Source organism: Vulpes vulpes, chromosome 2 (genome assembly GCF_048418805.1).
Source record: "Vulpes vulpes isolate BD-2025 chromosome 2, VulVul3, whole genome shotgun sequence".
Lineage (NCBI taxonomy): Eukaryota > Metazoa > Chordata > Mammalia > Carnivora > Canidae > Vulpes > Vulpes vulpes.
Window position 1 is genome coordinate 88,793,662 of NC_132781.1, and position 13,488 is coordinate 88,807,149.

Sequence of the window (13,488 nt, forward strand, 5' to 3'; positions counted from 1 at the left end):
CCTCTGACCCTGCCACTGGGAGCACTTGTCACTCCCTGTTGCAAGTCCATCACTTCCCAGGGGAGGTCCCAGGAATTACGAACATTTTTTCCTCTGTTCTCATCTGTCGATCATCTGGAGCTATTAATCTCTTTGCTTTCACTCCTGTGGTAATTACTGGAAGATGAACAGGTAAACAGGGGAATGACCCTCAACGGTCCCTTTAATTAATGACACAACTTGGCTTAAAATGTGAGGCAAATGCGGTCATTACAGATTATATGCTAAGCATGATGTGTGGCATCGTTTTCCTGTTTGTCCCTTAACCCAGTTCATGGTGGTGGAACATTTGTGATCTGCTTTCTTTCTTCCTTTCCTTCCTTTTTTATTCTTCATTTATTTGAAGCAATCTCAAATTTACAGAGAGCTGAATATAGTACAAAAATCTCTTTTTTTCTGAATAATTTGAAAGTGTATTGCTGACCTGATGCCCCATTAACTCTAAATATGTTAGCATGTGTTTCCTATGAGTGAGGACATTTCCCTATACAACTTCAGTAACCGCCTGGAAACCAGGAAATTACCATTACATGTTACTACCACCCAATTCTCAAATTCCAGTTAAGAATGACCCATTGCAGGACCCCTGGGTGGTTCAGCAGGTAAGCATATGCCTTCAGCTCAGGACATGATCCCGGTCCAGGGATGGAGTACTGCATCGGGTTCCCTGCCAGGAGTCTGCTTCTCCCTCTCCCTATGTCTCTGCCTCTTTCTTTGTGTCTCTCCTGAATAAATAAATAAAATATTTTAAAAAAAAAGAATGACCCATTGCTTTAGTTATGTCCTTTATGACAAAAAGATCCAGGTCAAGATCACCTGGGGCATTTAATTGCCATGTCTTTGTAGTCTTTCCATTTGAAATAGTTTCTCAGTCTTTCCTTGACTTTTAAGACCTTGACACTTTTGAAGATTATTAGGCCAGTTATTCAATTACTGAATGCTCTTCAATCTGGGCATGTCCAATGTTTCCTTCTCATTTGATGTATCTTTCATTACTATGTATCTTTAGCAGGAATATTTACAAGTGATGCCATGTTTTCTTCATCCCATCAGGTGATGGTGTCCCATCAGGTGGCCCATGACACCGGTTTGTCCTGTAACACGTGATGTGGCCTTTGATCACTACGTTAACTTGGTGTTATGGATTGGATATTTGTGTTTCCCCTTCATCAGGTTTGTGTTGAATCCCACCTCCAATGTAATAGTATTAGGAGTTGGGGCCTTTGGGAGATAATTAGGATTAAATTAAGTCATGACGATGGAGCCCTCATGACTGGGATTGGTGCCTTCATGAGAGTCATGAGAGACTTTACTTCATCTCTTTCCATGATGTGAGGGTACAATGAGAAGTCAGCAGTCTGCAATCCAGAAGAGGGTTCTTATCAGAACCTGATTCAATCCTGGACATCCAGCCTCAGAACTGTGACAAATGCATTTCTGTTGTTTATAAGCCACCTAGTTTATGGTGTTTTGGTTGTTGTAGCAGCCTAAGCTGACAGAGGTAAGTGGTACCTCCCAGACTATAAGGTTACTTCTTTCCTTTTGGAATTAAAAAGCATGTTATGGGGAGGTATTTTGAAACTACATAAATATCCTGTTTTTCACCAAACTTTAATTTATTCCCTTATATCAGCATGGACTTGTGGTTTCCTATTTTACTTGAAGAATTATAATTCATTATTGTCATTTATTTGGTTGCTCAAATTCTTCCAGATTTGGCCTGGGTGAATTCCTTCAAACAGGTCTCTGTGTCTTTTTGACATTTTCCCATCATTTTTAGAGCACTTCCCTATTTTCTGGGACAAAAAGATGTTAGTTAAAAAAGAAAAAAAGATTTTATCTATTTATTAAAGAGAGAATGAGAGAGAGAGCAAGATCAGGGGGGAAGGGCAGAGGGAGTAGCAGGCTCCATGCAGGGAACCACCTATGTGCCCCTGACAATAAGATGTTTCAATCTCATCCATACTTTTTTCAGTTCTAGGAACAGTCACTTATATAAAGAGAATATCTGACTTTTTTTCTAATCATTGCACTGGGACTCAAATTTCCATGTTGGCTTAGAAGTTTCCAGTTATATTTGAAAAAAACAAAGCCAAAGCCAAAGGTAAAGCTGAGTCTCATATGCCCAAATGGAGTTACTATAAGACACAGCTGTAGAAAAAGAGCTAAATCAAGAGATCCATAAATACCTCAGAATCATGCAGGCACCTTCCTAATGTATGGAATACACAAGCTGGCAGATCTGGGATGCATTTTAATTAAATTTTAGAAAATAAATTGACTTGGGGTGGCTTTTCAACAACCAGTTGAATACACTTCCCTTAACTGTGGTCCAAGAACTCTCACGGGGCCGAATCGTGTGCTAGAGAGACCCTGGAGTCAGTTTGGTCATCCTTGGACCATCCTTCTATTGGGAAATCTGGTGTCATCTGGCCCCACGGAGACAGGCTCCTGGGCAGGAGACTACAGCAGACACTGCCCTGAAGTGCTCTCAGATATCGTGCTGCTGACAAGTTGTGAGGAATACTGGTCAAGTATTTTGTAGAGAAGGTCTTACTTTAATATTATCCTTTAAGGCTAGAAAAAGCCACCTATGATTTCTTCTAAATGTTAATTTTTTTTTGACATTCAAGTTCTTAATCTATTCAGGATTTATTTTTCTGGTAAGGATTCATGTTCTTTTCTTTTTTTTCTTCAGATGAATAACCTGTTTTCTGTCATTGAGTAGCTTTCCCCTCCTCTGAGGATTTGCCATGACCTTTTCATCATATATTAATGTCCCTCATATGTACAGATCTGTTTCAGGGCTCTCTGTTTCATTCCACTGGTCACTTTGTCTCTGTTCCAGTGACATCATGGTCTTAATTCCTGTAGCTTTCTCAAAGTCTTTATATCTGGCAGAGTAAGCTCTTCTCCTTCCTCTTCTTTTTCAGAAGCATCATGGATATTCTGTGCTCTTCCTTATACATTTTAGAATATGCATTTGCTCTTCCTCATACATTTGTTGTGTTTTACAAAAACAAACATGTCAACTCTGTTGTGGATTTTGATGGGAGTTGCATTAGATCCATAGATCAGTGTATGAATTATGACACTTCCAGGTTAAACTTTCCTGCCCATAAACATACTATCATTCTCTTTATTTCGGTCCTTTTAAAATGTTTTCAATACAGCTGTACAATTTACATTGTATGGGGTTTGAACATCTTTCATTAGATTTATTTCTATGTTTTTGTTACTATGAAACAATGTCTTTCTAAAAGTGCGGTTTTCTAATTGGTCATTGCCAGTGAATAAAATGAAACTACTGTTTTTATGCTGATATCTATCAGCTTGCCAAACTCTCCTGTTTATATCCAGTAATTTGTTAATTCCCTTCAGTTTTCTATGAAGATAATATCATCATAAAACATTCTAATTTTCTTTAAAATTAGAATTAAAATAAAATTAAAATAAAAAAATTTTATTTTTTTGAAGTAAACTCTACACCAACATACACACACACACACACACACACAGATAGAAAGCAATATAGGATATATATACATATATATATCGTATACACAGAGAGAGAATGCAGAGGGAAAAAAGTATGTGTATATACATATGTGTGTGTATGTATATATATATACATACATATATATATATAAAGAGAGAGAGAGAGAGGTTTTGTAGTGTGTGTGTATGTATATATATATATATATATATATATATATATATATATATATATAGAGAGAGAGAGAGAGAGGTTTTGTAGTAGCTGACTCTGCTGCTCTGCTGTGTGGCCGTGAGGTTAAATGTTAGTTGACCACTTTTGAAGAGCAAGTTTCCTGATTAAAGAAACTGACTTCTGTTTAAGTGCATTTTAACCACCCCACCTTTACTTACATACATTTACATATTGTCCTTGCCAAAATACTTTAAAGAAAACTATAGCATTTTCAAGTAAATTAGTTCTCTGTATGTGGATTTTTCAAAAATCCACTTTGTGATCCCAGGCTACTTTCTTCTTGATGCCAAGTTAATGTTTAATCATTTGCCTTCTGACTTGCTGAAACATGAATACCTGGAAAGAAAAGCTCTCAGTAAAGCAGAGATTAGTTCTGTGAGAAAGAGGAAGTAAGACAGAGGTCTATAGCAAGCCTGAGCAAGTTTCTTAGCTCTTCTTTAGGATTCAGTTTTTAAAGGACAGATTGAACTCTCTTGCTCCCAAGGATAAGATCAGCATTTTGGAGGAAATATCAAAAATTTAAGAAATCAGAACAAAGCCATTATTAATCATTCCTTCACTCCTGTAACAGTTATTGAGCACCTCCCATGAATAAGGCACCATGACAGACACCAAAGATATGAAGGATAAATATGAAACAGTTCTTGCCTTCAAGTAACTCATAGTCTGATAGGATTAAATAGATAATTTAAAATCACAGGTTATCATGGAAGGTGAAGGTGGGTGTTCAAAGACAGCTTCCTGGGGGAAATCATTTGCTCTGGAATATGAACTAAATCTACAGAGGGTTCATGGTTCAAGACTTTGTTTTCAGTAAAGAATAAATGATGGCTCTCCTACTACTAGGTCTGAGCTGAACCACCTGATACCCCAAACTTCTTGTGGAAGCCAGCAAAAATGTTAGACAACATATATTTTTTAAATCATCCTAAAAACACATCAACAAACTAAAAAGATGGTGGAGAGTTACAAGAATAAGATCTGAGATGAGATAGGGATCCAGAGAATTAAGTCCAGCATTTGAGACTGCTTTTACTGAAAAGACGTTTGGTAGCTACGTAGCTGAACAGCATTGCGACAACCCTCCAGGGCTATACCCACAAACATCAGACTCAAGGGATGGCCAACAGTGAGGACCTCATGTAACTACCTGTGCTTAGCACTGGGCCTTCGAGGGCTGCATCTGGAGAGTAAAGGGAAATCTAGATAAAACCATGATATCACTTGCAGTCTGCTCTTATGTCCTCCTCGTTGTCCAGAAAATGTCAACTGATATTATGTTGAGGTAGTTTTGGATTGTTAGTGTGTCTAAGACCCTGGCAGAAACGTAAGTAAAACATGTCTTGAGGAAAGTAACATTTATGCTTTGTCCCAACTTATTTCTATAAATAGTTGCAAAATTGTAATGATCAACGCAAATCAAAATCAAATAAATAAGAATCAGTACAAACAACAGACACTTAGGAAAAGGCTCATAGATACTCCAGAGGTGATTACTAGATGCAACCTGTAAAATAACTATGCCTATTATGTTCATGGAGATAAAAACCAAACTTTACATTTTCAGCAAGAGAAAAAAAATTCAGCAAAAAACTGTAACTATAAAAACTGACACTGCATATTTGAAAGAGAATTGTATCTATCAGGATCCACATGGGAGACAGAAACCACGTAGTAACTTAAACAGGGAAGAGTTCAATATAATGAATTATGTACTACAACAAAGGATCAGAGTAATGAGAGATTGGCTAATAAGAAATAATAAGAACTCTAATAATATTGAAATAGCAGATGAAAGGAGAAATCACTAACCTCTAGAGCTAGAAGACCGAAGAAGTCTTCTGCCACTCCAGGACTGAGATTCTGACCTTGCTGAGGAGCCATGGCTAATTGCATCTCAGTGGATAACAGAAACCCCCTGGTGCTGCATTGGTGGAATTTGTTGGAATTATGCCCTCTGAAACTCACCAGAAATCTGCCCTTTAGGTGCTATGGAAAGCTGTCCACAGGGAAGGGTCCCACTGGAGATGCTCTACTACAAAACTGCCAGGATGAGGCGTACTGGACACATTGCTGGAATCAGGTGCTAGGGAAGCTATGCTTACAGCAGAATCCTAGCACTGGAAAAGCCATGTGCTCAGCCAAAGCCTACTTAGCCTAGTACACTGGAGCAGGAAGCAAACCCCTTTTCTTGCAGAGTCTCTCCAACACTCTCTACTAAGAAAGCCTCAGTGCCAATTGGAATGAGAAAAAAATATTTAATGGGACAACATCAATTTTCAAAGAGCAATCCAAAAGGGTAACTTTGGAGTTGAGTTATAATATATCTATAACCAGAACAAGACACAAGACGAAATTTGTTTTTAAAGATTTTATTTATTTATTCACGAGAGACACAGAGAGAGAGGCAGAGACACAGGCAGAGGGAGAAGCAGGCTCCATGCAGGGAGCCTGATGTGGGACTCGATCCTGGGTCTCCAGGATCACACCCTGGGGCTGATGGCAGCGCTAAACCGCTAAGCCGCCCAAGCTGCCCCACAAGAAGAAATTTTATAATTGAAAACGACATATCCAAAGTTAAGAAAATAGATGTGTATAATAGTGCATTAGGCACAACTGAAGAGAAAATTAGGGAACTGGAAGATAGATTAAAAGGATGGAATAAGCAGAAGGTAAGAGACATTTATGATAGAATTGGAGAGTTCTAAATATATACTGTCCAATGTGCTAGCCACTAGCCACGTGTGGCTGTTTAGATTTAAATTAATTACAAGTAAACAAAAATCTAAAATTCAATTCCTCTAAAACACTAGCCACATTTCAAATGCCTACCTGCTCCAGCACAGATAGAGAAAAGCTCCATTATTGCAGCAAGTTCTATTAGTGCTGGATGAAATATTGGCTTAATTGGAATCTCATACAGGAGAAAAATGAAGCAGAAACAATATTTGAGAGGAGTTAGCTGAATAATTACCAAAACTAACAAAAAACATCAAGCCACAGGTTTTACTGTTAATTATAAACAGTATAAGTAAAAAGAAACCCATACTCAGAAAATCTTTAGACTTAATGGTAAAGAGTTGACACCTTTCCTTTTGTTTTGTTTTGTTTTTCCATCCCCCACCCCCCACACACCTTTCCTTTTGATGTTAGGAACAAAACAAAGATGCCTGTTCTCACCACTTCTATGTGACATTTTTTGGCCAGTGCAGTAAATCAAGAAAAGGAAATCAGAAGTACAAGAACTAGAAGGAAGGCCAAGGTGTCATTTTTGAAGGCAGCATTATTATGTACTTAGAAAATCAAAGATAACTTATAAATTATTAGGATTGGTAAGTTGGTGAATACAAAGTCAGTGTTCAAAAACTGAGCCACAAATGGTTGAAAAATAAATTTTAAAAGGGTACCACTTATAATGACATAAAAATGATAAACTACCTAAAAACAAAAGATCTGTAAGATCTCTATACAGAAACTATAAAATAGTATTACAAGAAACTAAAAAGAGTGAAATGAATGGAGAGATATGCCATATTAATGAATTGGAAAACTCCATTACCATAAAGATATCACATCTCCCTAAACTGATGTGTATATTCAATATGATTCTCAACAGATGTTTTTGACAATCTAGTCTTAAAATTGATATGGAAATACAAAGGATCAATAATAATCATTCTACCTTGAAGAAAAACATGATGGGAAGGTTTGCTTTTCCAAGTATTAAGACCTATTATAAAAGTATACATTAAGTCAACGTTATATTGATACTTAGTAGTAAAATAGACTAGAGATCCCAGAAATAGAGCCTGGAATGTCGAACACTTTGACAAAAGTGTTACTGCAAACCAGTGGGGAAAAGATTTACTTACAATAAATGACCAGAACAACTGGTTGTCCATGAGGAGAAAAATGCAACTCAAATCTTACCGCACACTGTACATCAAAGTCAATCCTAGTCAGGCTGTAGACTAAATGTGAAAGGCAAAGCAATGAACTTTTAGAATAAAATATAGCAGAATATCTTCATGAACTTTCATTAAAACTAAAATTCTTTTAAAATATTAATACATCTGTATACCTTAAAATCGAGAATTTCTGTTCATGAAAAGACACTGTAAGAGTAAAGAAGGCTAACCACAGACTGGGCAAAGACCCTTGCATCTGACAAAGGAGCTTAAATCTAGAATATGAAAAGAAGTACTGCGAAACAATAAGAAAAAGACAGATAACCCAACAGAAAAATTGTCAAGAGACTGAACTTTACAGAAACAGAAATTCAGATGGTCAATAAACATTTGAGATGATGCTCAACCTCATTAGTAATTAGAGAAATAAAAGTTTAAATCACAATGATATACCATTACTCACTCATCAGAATGGCTAAAATTTTAGAAACTGACTTTTCCAGGATGGAAAATTTTATGCAATACTGGTGGAAGTAAATCACAACAATCATTTTGGGAAACTGTGGCACTGTCTCCTAAAATTGAAAATACTTGTACCCTGTGACTCAGCAATTCTACTTCTAAATATATACTCTGCCCTGAAATATGCTCACAGAAATTAAAAAGATGTCTATGAATGTACATCACATTATTTGAAATCTCCCAAGACTGTGAAGAACACAAATGTCCGCTGACAACAGAATGGGTAAACAGTGGTACATCCATGCAAGAAATGCACTGAAAGGTCTATTCATTGAAAGCAATCAATGATCAGCTACAACTTTGTGCAGTAAAGTGGATGAATGGGCTCAAGCAGCAACCAAAGTAACAAAAAGGAGCCTACCCTGAGCTAGAGAAAAGTGAACACTATAAACAGAGAAGCCGGGATCCCTGGGTGGCGCAGCGGTTTGGCGCCTGCCTTTGGCCCGGGGCGCGATCCTGAAGGCTCGGGATCGAATCCCACGTCAGGCTCCCGGTGCATGGAGCCTGCTTCTCCCTCTGCCTGTGTCTCTGCCCCTCTCTCTCTCTCTCACTGTGTGCCTATCATAAATAAATAAAATAAAAAAAAATTAAACAGAGAAGCCATCAGATTGGAGGCATCCTCAGTCCCCAGGCCCCAATCCTGCAGTCCAGGCATTGCCACGTCCTCTCCTGCTTCTCTTTCTTGCAGTAAAGAGAGTGTTCCTTTTCTCATCTGTCCTGTGCTCTGGATCCCTTCTCATTTCTGAGTCTTCAATTCACCTTCTTGATGGGAGCCCCTTTCTCTCCTAAGGTTCCTTATCCCAGCAGTTATTTGTTTGCATTTAGCCTCCCTGTCAAAGTGTGAGCTCCTTCCAGGTAGATACCCCTTCCAGGCAAATGTCCTCCTACATGGCCAGAGTTTCAGAGGCACATGAAAGAGGCTCAGTGACCACAGTTGTTTGATTGATGTATGGTCCCACTCTGCCTCAACTGTCAACATGGCCCTTAGCAACAATCTGGCTCTTGCCCAGGTTCCCATCCTCTTCACCTGTGAAGAATTCTCTGGTCTCTGGGACTGGACCCTCCCCTTCTTCCTCCATGCTCTTTCAAAGAAGGTACTGAGAATGTCGGAAGCAGAAAAGCAAGTAGGAGTGAGCTAAATTTAATTGAGGGTCTACAGCACACCAGGATGTATGATAGGCTATCTGTATTTTTTCTCTTCTATTTAAAAAATAATTTAAATATAAAAACAACCTTTTGAAGTGGTTGTCATTATTATTTTTTTTTTTTACAAGTGCTTGATCTGAGGTTTAGGAAAGGTGAATAATTTGCGCACAGTCACCAGAGCGAATTGACTGGCTGCAGGCTTGCTGCCCCGCCTCTTCCCCTGTCTGCCTCCCCTGCTCTGATCAGAAGGTGTAGGTATGTGGAAAGAGTATCAACTATACCATTAGACTCTAGCCTGAGCTCAAAACTGACTTCTACTTCCTAGAAGCAGGGAGGCCTTGAGCAGCTAACCTAACATATTTGGGCCAGGCCAGTATTCACACAGCGTTGGGGAGGAGTGGCTGTGGACAAAGCTCAGGGGCAGGTTTCACAGGGCTGTGGGGGTTCATGTGTGTTTCAGCCTCTGCCCTGTCCTGCCTCTGAATCTGAGAGGAGAGTCTGGGGGTCTGTGGTGGAGTTTCCCAACCCCCAAGCTACCCTACTGGCCATGTGTGATGTGCTAAACTTGCAGGACATCCCCCACAGTGTATTGGACACTACAAAATCCCCCTCCTCCTCATTCAGGGCCCATTTCTACCATCTCAAGTTCTGCCTGGGCAACACTCATCTCTTGAGTCTTATTTGGATGCCTTGGTTCAGAAAAGGCTAAAAGTTCCCAAACAAGGTCTCCATCCCCTAGTTTCTATTCTTCCTGCCTTAATGCTGTAACCTCTTTCATAGACTGTTGCTTTGGCTCCTTACCAGTCTCCTTTCTTCTGATCTCTTCACCCTCAGCTTCTTCAGATCAAATGTTTGCCCATTCTTCAAAGCTCAATCATGGTGCCATCTTCCCTGATCTCTTCCACCAGAGTTAAAAGCTCTTGACTGGAAATTCTGCAAAGGCCTTTTCCACCTTTGTTATGGCATTTGTATTATGGCTCTGTGGGTTGGTCTGTGTCACCTCTGATGTCTGTGCCTTACTAAGTGCTTGAATGAGTGGATAAATGAGAGGCTAAAACATGGGTAGTTCTTACAGTGGTCTTCCTCTTCTCCATTACTGAGCAACTTCAAACTGCATTGAAGCCCTTCTTGCCCTTTGCTTTTTTCTCTCAAGTTTTCTACTGTCACTCTCCTTTCCTCTCCTATTTTTCCCATAGCCCAGCACATCACATGCAGAGGGAGGGGCTCCAGCCAGGGATGCTCTGTAGATGGCCAAGTAACATGCATGGAAGGTTCCAAAATTCTCCAGCTGGTCTGTAGTTCCTTACACCTCCAGAGGCAGGGTTCCTGGAACCTGTTTAGACTTCTTATCTAGAATGCGTTTAGTCTTAGAATGGGGCTCCCAAACCTGCCTTCTCTTCTTATATTTTAGAGACAATCTTGTGCAACTTATTTTTTCTCCTGTTTAGTCATTCATTCTTTCAATCAGAGGGTGCAATCTAGGGAGAACTTATACCTTGGACTCTGAAGACCTGCATATAAGGTGGCATCCAAAGCATTGCACCTTGCTGAATCTAGGAATGTCCTCAGGATACTTCCTCTCCCATACCCTTCACTCTGATTTTTTTTTTTTTTTAATGATGAGCTAGAAAGAGTTGCTTTGAGGCTGAGTTATAGGAGCCCCTGGCAGTGGCAGCCTGACATGTGGTCGCTGTAGGCTCCTCTAAGTCACAGAAGTTGACAGTAAGATCTCAAGGAGAGTAAGAGAAAAAAGCATGTTCTTATTCTGAGAAGGGGATGGCAAGTTATTGAATGCCAGCAAAGCATTTCATGAAACCATGGGGCTGGAGTCTGACTCCAAACACCTCCCAAAGACCTTGTCCCCTGGTCCTGCTCTTTTCACGGTCTACTAATGTTTGGATGTCTGCTTCTTAACAGAAGAGGGAACCGAAAACCAGGGCATCAGGCTCTGTCCTGGGCCTGAGATCGTGACTCTCACATTAACTATGCTCTTGCCTATCCTACCTGTGTCTGGGCCCTTCCTGTAAGTCTGATTCCATTTACCCAAATAGATCCCCTGTGCCTGACTGCTTCTCCTTTACTTTACAAGTGTTGACTCTGAACTTTCCCAGTGAGTGTTAATTCCAATTGAACAGACACTCTTTGAGTTTCCAAGAGGGTTGTTGTCCCTGTCTTCAAGAAGCCTTTAACTTTGTAGTGTGGAGAAGATACTTCTGCAAAAACAGACATGTAGAATGTGGTGTTTCAGTAGATGGAGAAGCAAAGTGCTAGTGGATCCTAGATTAGTTCCAAATGACTAGAGGGGAGAAGGGAAGGGCAGGTCTGGAAGGCTTTTTGGAGATGACACTGAACTGGGCTTGAAGGATGAGATCAGAGGGAGATGGGTGGAGAAGGACCCACCTGTTGGGCAAAAGGAGGGACCAGCATTCCACTATGTCTCAAGTAGAAGTTGGAGAGAGATGAAGAAAGAGAAAGTTATAAAGGAAGGTTGAAATGATGTCCCTGAGGATCTGCATGCCAACCTCAGAAGCCTAAGCATTTTTGTAGAAAAATGTTGAGCCAGAGCAGAATTTTGAGTCAAGAAATGTTCAAGTCTCACTCTGGGAGCTATTTTATCCCCAGTCACCAAATCTACATCCATAACCTCTTTAGAACCCGTCCAAGTCCCTTCATCCTTAGGGTCACCACAGTGTTTGTTCATGCCACCATCTTCTCTCACCTGTGAATGTGCTGCAGTGCCCTAATTTTCCAGTCTCTAGACTCCCCTCCTCCATGGCTGCTGCTGATATATTTTCAACCAGCAGCCACAGTTGGCCACTGTCAGAGTGCAAATCCAGTTTCATCAGTTTCCTGCATTGAGACTTCCAAGAGCTTCATGCTACCTCAAGATAAAGCCAAAATTCCTTTCATATTCCACACTGTCCCTTCCTGTCTTTTGCCATTCCTGTTGTAATCTCTAATGCTGCAATCCCTTTCTTCGTGAGAATGCCTCCTTTGCTCATCACCTGGCCTGACCCCTGCAAGTGAGGGGTCAAGGTTCAGCTCACGTGTCATTCCTGGGGAGCCAGCCCTGCCACCCGTCCTATCATCTGGTTTCTTCAGCTCCCCAGGCTTCCTGTTGTTTTAACACTTATCACACAGTATTGAAATCGTATGTTGATTTATTTCCCCGCTACTCTCTGTTTTATTATAGGATCTGTATTCCCACAGAGCAAATACTTGGAACTCAAAAAGGAAAAAGTTCTCTCAAAGGAATGAATGAACATTCACTGCCTCTCTGGACCGATGTCTTCTGGCCCCCATGACACCCACACACTCTGGACAAGTTATATGCTTCTAGTTCTTCTTCTCTTCTTCCTATTGCCTTTCTGTCCCTAATTCTGTCCAAAGAGGAGCACTGTGGTACAAGAGCTATGTGAAAGCCTAGAGTAAGGTACCAAACCGCCAGCAGCAGTGGCCTCTGGGAATTAGGACAAGAGTTGATATTTTATTCTTTCCATTTATCTTTAGTTTATTAAATTTTATAGTGGGAAATCATTCTTTTTTTAAGAGCTTAGTTTCAGTCAGAATAGACAAATAGTATATACAGTAAACTATCATCTGTCTAATAAAGAAAAGCAAAGACATATGTATAAAAGCTCTTTAGGAGCACACGTAAGAAATGCACAGTACCAATCATCTCTTTGGAGGGGAGCTGGGAGCCTAGGACCTGGAGAAACTTTTCACTCCCTCCCTAAGCACATTTTGGATTTTGAACCTCGTGAAAGTATTATCAATGCAATAAATAAATAAATAAATAAATAAATAAATAAATAAAGCGTAAACTGAAAGTAGCTAAGCTTGAATTCTACTCCACCAGGTAACTTAGCAAACCTTATCTTCTCCATATGGAAAATGGAGAAACATGCCGACATCACAGAGTTGTTTCAGGGAATGGAAGGCGTGGGAGTGGACAAGGCAGCCAAGCTCCGAGGCGCCACACCCAGGCAAGGACAGGCTGTGGCCTTCTCATTCCACCCATCCTTCCCTGGCTCACCCCTTCTCCTCTAAATGAAGCTGTCAAGGCCAAACCCTGTGTCTGCCAACATCCCCCCACCCCCCCACCCCCCGCTGGAAGTGCCTAGCTTGACCCTCTGCCCATTG

The 13,488-nt window shown here is 40.2% G+C and overlaps 1 long non-coding RNA gene across 1 annotated transcript in view; it reads left to right on the plus strand.

Moving 5' to 3' along the window:
* Positions 1–13,169, plus strand: part of LOC140597901 (uncharacterized) — a 37,585-nt gene extending 24,416 nt beyond the window's left edge. The window contains exons 2-3 of the long non-coding RNA XR_011999910.1: positions 1,093–1,212; positions 12,539–13,169. This is a non-coding gene — a long non-coding RNA (uncharacterized lncRNA). The remainder of the gene's footprint in view (positions 1–1,092; positions 1,213–12,538) is intronic.
* The last annotated feature ends 319 nt before the right edge of the window (positions 13,170–13,488 follow it).